General features: G+C 27.3%; 1 pseudogene; it reads left to right on the top strand.

Moving 5' to 3' along the window:
* The first annotated feature begins 2,700 nt into the window (after window positions 1-2,700).
* LOC102663660 (65-kDa microtubule-associated protein 4-like) lies at window positions 2,701-6,295 on the top strand (annotated as a pseudogene).
* The last annotated feature ends 8,872 nt before the right edge of the window (window positions 6,296-15,167 follow it).

Raw genomic sequence — 15,167 nt, 5'->3', positions numbered from 1 at the left:
TCATAACCTCAAGGTTAAAATATACAAATCATTTCTTAAATTACTTTTCTTTTTAAATTGATCCTCTAACTTTAAATAATTATAAAATATCTACTTATTCAATTCAATTCATGACAAGTTAATCCTTTAAAAAAATGTTTATTTTTAATTTTTGGACACAATTTCAAACATTTTTTTATTTATTCAATATGCAAAATTTATCTCATTAAATTCATATATATATATATATATATATATATATATATATATATATATATATATATATATATATATTATAAAAATCACCTAATATTCTAACTAAAAAGAGACAAATAAGATGAAAAATATATGAAAAGTGAGCCTTGTGATCAACCAAAAATCTAAAAAAATATTATTGCATTTTTTTTTATTATTCACGAGACTCATTTTTTATGTGATTTTTATTATATTTATCGTTTTTTTTGTTTTAAACATTAATTGATTCCTATAATTATCATGTAGGTGAATTTAATAAAATATGTTTCATGTCTTGAATTCATTAAAAAAAAGGTTCAAAAATAAAATATAAAATAAAAAAAAACTCATTTTTTTTTCTAAATGACTAACTTATCATGAATTAAACAAGTAAGGGGATCATTTTAAAAAAAATTTAAAGTTACGGAATCAATTTAGAACCAAAAAATAAATTAAAAAACCATTTGTATATTTTAACCTATCCTAAATTATAAAACAAATGGCTAAGGCTAATTCATAAATATTGATTTTCTTTTGGAAGTTGAAGCTGCTTTTACTTTTTATGAAGAAGTTGAAACTGATTTCTTCCTTTTGAATGCTAGCTAGGCTATTGATTTGTTTTTTTTGGGGGGGGTAAAACAACATTTTTAACCTTAAATGCTAGGCTCTTCAATATTTTTAAGCTCTTCAATGAACCATGATGGAGCAGGTCATGCCAAGTCCGTGTTAAAATTTACCCAAATTTTGGCCCAATAAATAAAATAGGTCCCTGATCGATGTCCATCATGAGGGACTTGCTATTTGCTTTCCCGAATTTCTATTTAAAGCCACAAGATTTGGTATTGCATATGTTGACGAAAATGTCCCCTGACCACATAACTATGTTTTCACTGTATATCTAGGCGAAATACACAATAAAAACTTATTTTCGTAGTGCAACATTTTTTGCATGCCTTACTATATAACAAAATATTGTTTATATTGTGTATAGGCACTCAATTTATAATGGAACGTTTCTATTGTGTAATTGAGAAAAAATTAATTTTGTAATTTGATATTTTTCTTGTTTTTAAAGAAACTGAATTAAAATAGTTTTGCAAAATATTTTTCATAAATAACTTGATAAATATAAAACAAGTCATATTAAAATTATCATATAAATATAGATACATAATGCGACGTTGAATAACAAAATACAACAACCTTTCCAAATAAAAAATGTGAGAACCAGAATTTAGATGAAATTACTTGTACATTCGTCTTCATTGCTATTTTCCATGTGAAGAGCACAAAATAAGTTGAACATTTTTTTAAGACCAGAGAAAAGAGTATACTATTAATAACTATGGTGAGAATTGGAGCTCAACATACATGTGCAACACAATTCAAACACTTTAACATTCTCTTTTAAATATTTTTTTCTTGTGAGTGATTAAAATTTATTAAAAATTATTCATTTTGATGAATTTCATATTTAAATTACGAGATAAAATTATAAATGATAAGTGTGATTTATCAAAATTAATGACTTTTCAATAAATTTTGACTGGTCAATTGATTAAACAGAAAATGTTAAAGAAATATGAAAGAAAGTATTACTAACATTACATAGAAACTCCTTGATAGGAAAAAAAAAAAAAGACATTAAAAACATGCCCGAAAATAAAAATGCAACAATCCTTTCCTGAGCATTATAATCTGGAGGTGACTTCATTTTTTCTGAACATACTAATTGGTCTTATTACCTCATACCAGCATTTTTCTTTACCAACAATCCCCAGCTCAAGTTTATGTTCTCAATGGTGCTACCTCTCATTTTCTTTGAAATACCAACAACAACAACATCCAAAGATATATATATATATATATATATATATATATATATATATATATATATACTCTAATAGAGAGTGTATTTACCTTTTTCATCAATATTTTTTAATAGTTTATAAATTTAAAACTCGTTTAATGTTGGAAATGCGTGCGCTGAATATCAACTCTTATACTAAACTCATATCTTGTTACATACCAAAAAAGAATAAACTCATATATTTTAATTGTGAAACATATATGTGACATTATTTTGCTCTTAAAAAGTGAATATTATTCTAGAATTATAAAAAATATTATTAATTTGGTTCTAAAAAATGTGACTTTTACTATACGAAGTTGGTAAATAATAGCCGTTCAATCTTGATCCACGGCAGATATGTCACATCGTAAATTGGAATTAAAACAGGCGTTCGAGATCATAGCCGTTAGATCTAAATCTAACGGTTCATATTCCTTCTTGCATGACATAAAAATTCCGACTGCACTAGATTAGATTCTCCGGTTTCCCTCCCAAAACCGGTTTTGGTTTCCAATTCTTCGTCTTCGTGTTGAATCTGAAGCTCTGTTTTCCTCGGCAATTTTTACGATCAGCTCTGTTTTGTTCTCCAGAAAACGAAGAAGGGTAAAAAAAAAACGCATTTTTTGTTTGTAACAATGGAGTTAGAGCATTTTCAAATTTACTGAAATATTTTATATGGAATTTTTTTTTCTTATCAGAAGAGAGATAAGACAAAACATTCTTTGTGCAGTAGCAAACGACTACTATCATATGAGGGAACCATTGATTCATCATTCCTTATGTGTGTACTGTGTAGTGTTTGTTCATGTGTGTGCATGTATGTATGTATATGTATCTGTATGAGCAGAGTATACTTGTGCTCATTCTATCCGCAAAAAAAAAATTCTCTTCCTTGTTGTTTTGTTCTGTTTATTGTTGGCCCCCAGAGTTTTAAGCTTAGATTTAATGGGAATTTTGAATTGTTGATTGTATTTAAGTGAGCATATATGTTATACATTTTCAGATAATCATTTTGGCTTTTTTGTTTTTTCCAGCATACTTGTTCCTATGTTCAGCAACCGTAGTAGCAGTCAGTTTAGTCAACAAGAAACAACATGTCTTTTGTTGCTAAAAGAAATCCTTGTGTGTGGAATGTAAGATAATATGGGATAAAGTTGGAGAATCTGATTCTCAAAGGGATGCAATGCTGCGGGAAATAGAACAAAGTGTCTGGATTTGTATAGAAAAGAAGTGGATGTAGCCAAACTATGTAGAGCACAAATTCAGCAAGAAATTGCTGATTATGTGGCGGAAATTGCTGGCGTCTGTGCAGCAATGGGTGAACAACCATTACATGTAAGTCTTGCTGGAACTCCACAATTGAGTGAATTAGCCATTTTTTTCTTGGCCACATGGAGATTTTTCAGTTGACTAGCTTTTATTGGTCTGTCCTCAGTTTGATCCAAAGGCTTGTGGAAGCTTGAAGAAAGCACGTGAAACAGTTGTTTCACAGCTTGAGGAGATGCGCAAGCTGAAAACCGATAGGAAGAAACACTTTTCAGAGGTCTTATATCAGTTGAAGAATATTTCTAGTGAGCTTTATGGCTCCATGGTGGCTAATGCTTATTCAGATGAGACCAACTTGTCTTTGAAAAGACTAGAGGAATTACAGAAGCAGTTACTTCAATTACAAAATGAGAAGGTGATTTCTGTCTTTAATTTTAATCATATATTATTTTTTGTCTAAACTTTTGGTAGACAGAAAACACATATTGTTCACGATGTGTTAAGCAATGCTGTGTGACTTATTGTTAATGCTTGAATAGATTTAGATGAAACAGTCATATTTGCTTTCTTCTAGACATAATCTTACAATCTTACCCTAAGAAAGAAAAACTTCCATAGGTTAATTTCTCTATGATTTTTCTTTTGAATTACGGCAGGCCAGTCGACTGAAGCGGGTGTCTGGCCAACTGAACACTCTCAATTCATTGTTTAGTCCTTGGTTTGGATGTCAAAGACACAATTTGTGAGATTTGCCCCACTATGGTTAATTCCACTGTGACAAAAGATGTCAGTGACAATACAATAAAGAATTTGACATCTGAAATACGAAGATTGCTGTTGATTATATCATTCTTCATTAATTGTATAATGATTCCACAGTATGTGCAATCTTAATTTAAAGCCTTTAAAGGATGCATGTTAAGTAACCAAGGCATAGGCCAGTCACAAGATCGTCTAGTGATAAATAATCATGAGCAGAAGAACAATGATATGGCTATTAATTTAAATTTCTTCCATAGGATTGCTTTAATTTTTTTATTTCTCAAGTATTTTACCAGTTTGTTGTTGTTTAACAAAGTGTGCCATGCATGTCACTAGTTGTTCTATCATCCATTTTGATAATCACTCCGCAGATCAAATTGATCACCTAATTACTAAGACAAAAGAAGAAGCTCTTAGCAGGAAAGAAATCCTTGAAAAGGTTGAGAAGTGGTTGGTTGCATGTCAAGAAGAAAGCTGGTTGGAGGAGTACAATAGGGTGATCCAGTGTTGCTATTGACATTATTGGATATTTCCTGCTTTATTTTTGTTTGCTTTATCTTTTTAATTACTGTGGTTTTTTTAGGATGATAATCGTTATAATGCTGGAAGAGGTGCACATCTTACCTTAAAACGCGCTGAGAAGGCCCGTGCTTTGTTAAGCAAAATTCCTGGTGAGTATCCCTTTATCATAATTAGTTCCTAAAATACTTTACTATCAATTTGCAGTGGCCTCTGGAATTTGGATCTAGTTTTACCTATCAAAATTTTGATAGGTGTACTGGTGTAGTATCGAGTATGTAACACCAACTTGATGTGGCTACACCCCATAAAGCTCAAAGTAGAGAAGGGGGTTGTCATAGAAAAACATTGTGTTATTGATTGAATAAGATGTGGATACAAAGAGCCCATTGTATATCTATAACAAGAAAAGAAGGGGGCAAGGCATACACTTTCTGTCTAAATGGATAGGAACCTAACAAACACAATAGAACATAACTATTGTCAACTAATACACGGATGATTTAGTTACGACTATTACTAAACTAACACTATAGTTTCTATTATTATGATAAGCTAAATTTGGATAAAATATTGCCATGTGACATGGTGAAGTACTGAATTCAGCTTATTAACTGTATTTGGTTGTTTGTCTATTGTTAGCTGCATTATTCTTCTAGTAGTGATAATGTAAAGGAGTACCATGCACCAAGAGGAGTTAAATTTGTAGTATCTAAAAATGAACATTTTTCTATTTGCAAAGATTATAAACATATAATATAGTAGTACTAGTGCATTCTATTGAAATTTTCTTATTTGAAATCAAGAAAATAGTAATTTTTTTCCTTATATTTAAGACCGTATTATGTTTATTTATTTTTATCAAAAAAGTTGTTAATTTTTATTAATGAGATAAATTCAAACCCATCACGGCACGACCTCTCACACCCCCTTCTTCCTTCAATCAACTGTATTTATGACACAATAGATGTTTTGTTTTCCAATAAAGGCTTAACTAGAAAGGTACTCAAAATCAAAACCTTTTTTCTTGTGTTTAAATGCTTGATGTCAATGGAACTTTTAAGCAGGAAAGGATAACTCTAAAGCTAGTGGTCATTCAGTGAAGACTGCAAGCAGTTCAGAAAACGGCATTGAAATTCAGTCATCATTCACTAGGAAGCCCCTCTCTCCTGTTTCTCCCGCAGTCCTATCTAAAGCCAACATATCAAATTTGGGTCATGATTCTCTGATGTCTCTTCTCAAATTATTCATATGCAATCTCTTTAAAACGACGTTCCATAATAGTTGAATTAATATTTAATACGTTATTCAATTTTAAAAATCATGAAAATAATATCATTTTAAAAGGGTAGCACAGGGACAATTTGAAAAAAGACAACAAAAAAGTCAAGTCGATCAAATTTTCAAGAAGACTATAGAAAATTACAGAACGTAGCAACATAGCAAAAAAGCCAAATTCTAACAGCAACTCCACCCTCCAGGCCATATATAGCTGGCGATGAAGAAAACATGACACCAAAGAATATGGCACTTCCAGTGCCTACCACTCCTTTGACTTTGGTCCCTATGTTGACTGCCAATACACCAGACAGTGTGTATTCTGGTGCTACTGCTGCTTCAAAGACTAGTCAATCATTTGAATATTCATTTGAGGAGGGGCTATCCAAAACCTATGCTCAATGATTCACAGTTTGGAGAGGAAATTCAACAATCAACACATGATTGTATGTTTGCTGACCAATTTTCTGCTTTGAAAATTGCAATGACAACATTGTGAACTTTTTTGGTGTTTGAGGAATACTGGTTTGGGTCTTCATTCAGCATAAGTGTATTTTGGTTGAATCTTTTTCAAAATTAAAGCAGGTTACTGTTATGAGTTTCGGCTTCTTCTTTTTTCTTTTATGATCACTTCAATATTGGCATCAAATATTCATCAATTTTATCAATGAAACCTTTTTTTTTAATCATATTTTTTTATTTATAAAATTTGAATTTGAAAACATAAACGATTCAAGCCTAGTTATATTATGCATGAACCAATGTCATATGGTGTCTCCACTTGATCCATCCAATTAATACTTTTTTTTATTTAATCCAAGATACAGTGTAAAAATGGGGGCTCTTTTCTTTTGGGCCACATGGAAATAGATTGGTTAAGCAATTTTTTTTTATATTTTTATTTGCGCTGAACCTAACCGAGCCTTCTAGTTCTGCTACTAAGTAGCTCTAATTATAAACTTTTGAAAAAATGTTAACATACTGATTAAAGAATTAAAATAATAAAATTTAATTAAAAATATTTATTATATCAGAAATGTAAAAATATAATATTATTAAATAAGTTTTTGCTATTTTTAATATTTAAATCGATATGTAAATTTTGTTTTACTTTTTCTTCATTTTCAATCAATTCGATTGGAACATAATTAGTTGGTTTCAGAAATATTAATCGTAGAAGTCAGTCCCCAATTTGCTCTTTTGGGTCTAAAGTCAGTCCCAATAAATGCTATCAAAATAATTTCAACCACGTTTGGCAATCTTTTATTATTATTTTAAATAATTTTTTACATTATTTGTTCACATTATTGTATATAATAAAATAGTCAGTTTTTATAATTTAAGAAAATTTTAATTTAATTATATATATAATATGAGGAGGGGGGATATTATACGAATATACGCGCATATAGTGCATATATGACATTAAAAATATTTTAATATGAATGGGTGAGTGACTCAGGTGACCAAATATTATTGCTTTATTGACATGATCATGGCTTTGGATTTCCTGTCGTACAATGTCGTTTCTAATCTTCGGGAATGTCGGCTGATATGTTTTATTTACTCTTTTCAATTTATTAAGTTAGATTTTATTATATGTTTTTTTTTTACTTATTGAGTTTTATATAGTATATAATGCTGATTTACTCGTAATATATTAGAGGAGGGATAAAAGATTTTAAGCATCAATCTATTTTAAATTGAGAATTAATCTCATAATTAATTAAAATAAAGGCATTAAAAATAAATCAAAATTTGCATGATAATTCAGTCTACCACAAATTTAAGTAAGTTGGATTGGAAAAAATTTACCTATTTTAATTATGCATAAAATATTAATCAATTCACTTAGAACTCGATTACCACGAGTTGATTCTTGATGGACTAAATTAGTTTGGTAAGATGCATATTAATATTATTTAAAAATAATTTCTTGTCACAACACAAGGTTAAACTTTTTTTTCTCACTCTTTTTTCTTGATTAAATTATTCTTCTTGTATTTTTTTTACGATCAACAATAAATCAAAGTCATTGGAATGTTTTTCTTATAAAAAAATCATCTTTTAATTTTTAATTTTAGATAAACTAATCCATTTAACCCATCAATCCATGATTGAACAATTCATAACGGATTGAGATATGTTGATTCACTTTTATAGCTTTAAATTTTATGGAACAACTCCAAAAATTAAAACTTGTAAAAATGTCTCTAAATCTCTTAATATGATTAAAAAGATACATATTGAACCCCTTTGTTTCAATTTTTTTAAAAGAGACATTTTTGAAAGAAAAAAAAACACTTTAGAAGTTTTTTTTTTTACATTTTGATTCAACTTTTCAAAATAATCAAAAGTTAAAAAGAATAAAAAGTCATATTAAAATAAGAAGTTACGTTAAATAATTTCTCATAAAATAAACAAATTAAAAAAAAATTATAACATATTATTTCTGCTTTTTTAAATATATGAAAAAATAACCACTAAAATATTTTATATCAAAATTATTTTTTATGTGTAGCAAATTAGCCCATTATTATATACCAAAAACAATACAATTGTTATGATACACTGGTCCAAAAAACCACTTTTATAAAACTAAAATTAGATTTTAAACTCAAATTTAGAGCAAACAGATTGTTTTTAGAATAAAATAATTTTACTTCTCAAAATAACCCTTCTATGTTGTTTGGACATCAAAAATTAATATTGAAAACTCATTTTCAAAAGATCAAATCAATGTCAAAATTAGTAATATTAAAAGATTTTTCAAATTATCTATCATTATTCATTAAAGGACAAATCATGTATATTATTATTTTTATAAAGTAAATCCATCAAATTTTTCCCCCTCACAAAATACAGAGAGTGTTTGATTTGTGTCCAAATTTGAAAATGTGTTGGTGGGTACAATATAATCATGTAGGGTTTTGAAGCAACAGAGCATGTGCAGAACAATATCCAGAGGAGAAGAGATAAAGTGACCTAGTGTGTGAGGGTAGGTGACTATTGACTAAATGCCAAAGAAACCTAAGACAAGGGTAACTGCTTGAGCTTGTGACTGAATCCACAATCCCAAATCGGTCTCATGGGTGTTCGACACGTGGCACAAGGACAATCGACCTTGGACTTTATTTATTGGAGCTTTCTAGAAATGTACCTACACTACACAGCCACACTTTGTTGAATTTCAACCCATTTCTATTGTTGTAAACAAAAGCAAAAGGCTCAATTCTTTATTGGTAAAATCCTATCTTAAATCATGAGGTTTGAAATGAATTTTGAAGCATAGAGATTCCACACTCGATTGTAAAGATAAGAGCATTGAAAAATGGCAATTAACTTACTGAGATATTAAACTCACTCAATTTTTTAATCATTGTTGGCAATTGCTTGATCTACTAGAAAATTATTAAACTTTATGAATACTTTCTAAATTTATTAAAAAATATAAAATGATTTCATCTATGACTTCTAACAATATTTAAGAAACATTGTTAATATAATTTTGAAAAAAACTTGAGGTCTAAAAGGAGATAAAAAGATTATTATTGTTCTTCTTTTTATGCTTACTGCTTGTGTTTGACCTGACCAACTAATGACATAATTCTATAATTTCAATTGTAATTTAGAAATTTTTTGAATTGAAAACTAAAAAGGCAAGGATAAATTAAAGATGTCGTCGCGAAAACCTCTTCTCTTAAAATTTCAATTGTAATTTTCAATTTTTTTTATTAATATCAAACATAAGAATCATAATTTTTCATTTTAAGATTCTCAAAATGTAAAAAAAAAAAAAATGGTCTACCAAACGTCGAATATGTAATGAAAAACTGTTTTCACCAATCAAACACGTTTTCCTAATTTTTAGTTTTTAAAAGCTAAGAGCACTTTTTAAAGGTAAAAATCAAACACACCCTAAAAGAAGTGATTTTGCTTTTCACGCTTAGCATAGAGAATTTCACTGGGCAAAGTTTTGTGTATTTATGTTCGACTAAGCGTCATCATTTTTGCGATAAGCGTGGGATAACCCTTATTAATTCATGCTTCTGTGCTTTGCGCGTGATTTCTATTAGTGCAAAATTAATAAGTTGTCATCAGAGAAAGTTTGAAACAAAAGAAATATAAATGGAGCTCTCTTATGACACCTTCTTCATTTCTTCACCTTTTTTATGTTACACATGTCTAGGAAAAGCTAAGCTCCCTATTATTAGGGTTGAATGTAAGGAAATTGAATTCTATGAACTCATTTTCATATTTTCATATCTGTTTATGCTTTAATATTCAATATTATACTTCTATGCTTTATTTAATTTTATGCTTTGTTGTTGGAAAAATATCAGTCTTAAATAATATTCATTCGGATTCAGTGACTTTGTGAAGGTCTCCCTCATTTTAGACCATTAGATTAAATTTAATTTGAACAGATTAGATTTTATCATTTGTTTAAAAAATATTTTTTAATTTAATAATTAACTTAGCTTTTATGTTTTTTATACTTTAAAATCATAAAAAATACTTTTGAATGTATAAATTAACTGGTACAGAATTATTATAGTTTAACCAATGTTCTCTAAAAATCATTTTAGAGCCTGCCTATAACAGTCGTAATTCAGTTAAAGTTGGATTACTTTCGAAGAAAGATAACAAAGAAGTGTATAAAAAAATCATCAAATATTTTATGATAATTCTTAAATTGTAGATTTTTTTCTTGCTAAAAAAATTTCTAACAGTTTAATAACTATATGAAATTTTTGACAATCTGAACAACACTAAAGAATACATTAAAATAAAATAATTTTGTGCTAGTTATTTATCCACTTAGTAATATTTATTATTATTTTAAATTATAAAAATCTAAAAAATAAATTAATAATATCTTTCAAAACAAATGACAAAATTTAATTTGAACCATCAGATTAATATAATGTACTAAAAATAAGAATGTCACAGTGACTTTGACGCCCCAAAGTCACCAAATACTCTCCCATCACCACCTAAAATATGTTATACCTTGAAATATTTAGACTCTCAACGTAATATTTTTTTTTAGCTTGACTAACATCAATCTGTTTACATAATTTAACATAGTCTAAAATTAACATTTCAGTCTTCAATATTATTATATTTTACATGTTATATTTTAATTAAAGATCATTTCTATTAATACATATGATAAATAGTTACCATAAATTAGTTTACAATAGATAACAAAATTATTAACTTTTTAGAACAAATATCATTCAAATTTTCACATCTTCAAATTAATAAACTTTCTCACCAATTTTTGCAAGTTATGCTCTCTAGTGTTGCTCTACATTATTCATTTTTAACAAAATCATCCAACGCTAAGTGATGGATCTTTATTCATCTTTAACTCAAAAATTTATAAGAACATAAAAATTACTTCCATTCTTTTTAGGAAATGTATTATTTTCATTTTAAAAATGTGGACTTCTTATAACATGCAATTTTTGTTTGTCTAAATATTTTTATAACATTTTAATTTTTATTGGTCTAAAGATATATGACATCACATTCAGAATAAAAAACGTCCAAGATATTTTGTAGTTAAATATTCCTCACAAATGTGTTTCGTCTTCAAAATATACGACTCAGTGAGCCGTATTTTTTCATGATATTTTAATTACTCTGGATTATTCTATAATTTTATGAAATAATAATAATAGTAATAATATGAAATGTCTTTGGGGTAAAATATCATTTTTCTTTATTTCTCTTTCCTAAAGTTAAAAAATATTTTTCTCTTTTATTCACAGACTAGGCAAGTCAATTGCTCTTTCCCAACTACAATGACAAATGTCCACTGTCACGTGCCAATGAATCCTTTCAGATTTCAACACAAGTAGTCAAGTATAACAGGTAACATGCAATAAATATACCTTTTTTTTGTTTTCCTTCTTTATTAGATCATGCAACTTCTGTTTAGATCATAAATAACCAATATTACCTAACCTTACCCCTATGTGATGTTATCTATTACTACCGCGGAGATTATTTTTTTTCAATCTATTGCATTAAAATATAAATAAATTTTAATTAATTTTTTTAATGATAATATTTTTCATTTAAGTTAAGTTTTATTTTTAATAATCTTTTGATTTTTGATTTATGTAATTAATATAATAGTACTTTAGAAAGTGGATTAACTTTTATTATTAACATAATTATAATTAAATGATTTTAACTAATTTTTTTTATAAGTGTGACTTATTTTTTTACTTATATTTCGGTTTGGAGGGAATAGTTACTAAAGATTTTTTATAAAAAAAATATTTAAAGAAAAAAATGTATGTAGTATGAAGTTATTTTAACTTTAAAATAAATCAGTGTAAATGTAGTTTGGAATTTTAATTTATGTAAAAATAAATATCACATCACTTCATTTTACTTTTTAATCATTATGAAGTAAGTTGTCTCCAGATTTAAATTTTTTTAATAACATATATGTAATTACAAATTATTTTCATAATTTAAAAAACAATAAGAAAAGTTAATTTATAATAAATATTAATCCCATAAATTTATATCTGTGAGTGTTGCTCTTACAACTTGAAATTTTTAGATGTCTTTGTATGAAAGTGAGAATAATATAGACATAATATGTATATAATTTTTTAGTAGTCATGTTTCTCCAGCAAAAAGTAGGTTGTGTTAAAAAGTTAAAACTTATTAATTTTATTATATAAAATATAATTTAGAGAAATTAAAACTTTTTTAAAAAAAATCAACAAATCAAATTTAATAAATTAAAAGGCATAAAAGACTCAAAGGGTGAATTTAGAACAACTTGTTAAATCAACATTCAATTTATAGGTGTTTTATAGGCGGCGAAGACCATCTAGGTCCTAAATCATAAAATAGTGCAGTGGTTAACTTACCTTATTCCTTAAAATTTGCAACAATGTCATCATAATGAATGAATCATATTTTTGAGTGTATAGATCTGTCTTAGAAAATGATGAATGAACCATATTTATGAGTCAATGATAATGTTATTCCTTCATCTCCACAACCACCAAATAGTGGCAACAAATAAGAATCCATGTGATGAACGAAGCTGGTTCTTCACCTATATCCAAGCATTATCTTGAATGAAATTGTCACGAGCATGGAATCCCAGGCGGAGTCAAATCTCCTTAGCCTAAGGGTAGTCACACATGCAATGAATAATGCCCTATGATGGATGCAAGCAAGCCTGACACTAGATATGTCAAATAAATTCCTATGCATACTAAGACTATTTGTAGGAAGAGTATTTCTGAGAACTAACCAAACTAACAATTAAATAAATAATTATTTTTGTTCTTAATATATACATGATTAATAAATTTATTTTCAAAAAAGAAGAAAATTTAAATTTTAGTTTTCAAAAGTAAAAAAAAAAATACGTTAAATTTATTTATTCGTTAACTTTTATCTATTACCGTAAAAAAACCTATATGATAAAGAGGGACGAAAATATCATAAAAATAATTATTAATATGATTGATGATATTTCCTCTTTTATATCGTTACAATCATATCATTATAATAAACACTTAAAAAAATAGGGTGAAAAATATAAGTTAAAACAAACGTAATAATAAATATAATATATTTGTTGCTATAAAATTTTTAATGTGACAAATATCTTATCTAAAATATAAAACTCAAACAAAAATGCACAATTTAATCCTTAAATAAAATAAGATTCAACTTGATTTTGTCACTACCCAATACTATCACAATAGAAATTTTAGAGAAACATACATTATACTTATTAATCAATATTATTCTTATTATTATATTTGTTCTAACTTATGTTTGCTTCCTTATTTTTTTAAGTGTTTATTATAATGCTATCTTTGTAAAAATAAAAAAAAAGATAAGAATAAAGATTAAATTATATTTTACTCTTAAATGAAACGAAATTTAGGGTGTAACAAATCAGTTCAATGAAAACTCATTAATATTTTAGTCTAATCTATTCAGTAATCATGTTAGCCGTCCCTTTATATTACGTAGATCCTTCATTAATAATAACAAATAAAAATTAGTAGATAAATGAATTTATATTTTTTTTACATTCAAAAACTAAAATTTAAATTTCTATTTTTTAAAAGCTAAAATTGTCAGCGCCATGTATATTAAAAAACAACTATTTACTCTTAACAATTTGATTTTTTTTCGGGTAGACGCAGGCGCTATAACATTTCAAATTATGTTGTGGCAATTGATTTTGAATAGTATTAGTGATAAGCCATTGATATTCTGGGCGAGCAGAATATTCTCCATTTCCATAATTACACCATATCCAAGTGTCACACATAAATGGAGTCAACGAGCCTATTTTGGTCTTAGGAGATCCAAAAAATTACTCGGGATCCGAGTGTTCAACCTTGTAGTATTCCAAACCCATCAAAATAAATATCATGAAGACTAAGGTCCATTCCATAATGTGCACAAAAGGGACTTGGTGCTAAATGAATATGCTTTTAGACCACTTTCCATGTGGATGGTCTACCGGATTTATTCATAACTACTTCTTTTATTATATGATGCTTATTTAGTCAATATTTAGATCTAATTCTATTTAAATTTTTATAATTTATTCTAATATTTTTTACTTGTTCGACTGTTGTCGAACAATTTTTGAATATCAATCGAACCTCTTTAGAAGGTAATTTTAATGTGATTGATTTCTCTTTTTTTATAATTAGTTTTCGTTACAACACTCACTATTTTACCTAATTGTTCACCCTTTTCGAATGTGATTATGAAATTATATTAAATATTTTAGGGAATAACTTTTCCTCATATATATATATAAAAAAAAATATCAAAAAATTCAATACTCATATATCTAAAACTAAATACCCATAGATTAACCACTGAACATTGATAAACTAACGTGACTTATTTTATCCGAGTAAGTTGTCTTCCACGGAGGATACTTGTGGTTTAAATTAAAAAATATATGCATTAATCAATTATTCACTCTTGTTGTTAATCAAATGTCTGAAATTTAGATTTTAGATATACATTTATATTAAATACTTAAAATATTTAAATATGATTATTTTCTTATAAAAATACTTGTGATTTAATATTATTTTTATCCTATATAAGAAAAAAATCAACATATTTTATTGAAGGTATTACTATTTATAATATTTTAAGTAAAAAGACAAAAAGCAGGTTACCGGCCGCAGGAAGGTTGGCCATCTAACACTGACTTGCATCCTTATATGGAAAATCATATTAGTTTGTTAAA

Source organism: Glycine max, chromosome 18 (assembly GCF_000004515.6).
Source record: "Glycine max cultivar Williams 82 chromosome 18, Glycine_max_v4.0, whole genome shotgun sequence".
Taxonomy (NCBI): Eukaryota; Viridiplantae; Streptophyta; class Magnoliopsida; order Fabales; family Fabaceae; genus Glycine; species Glycine max.
The sequence above is the reverse complement of the archived record's forward strand: the minus strand, read 5'-3'. Positions and strand labels throughout refer to the sequence as shown.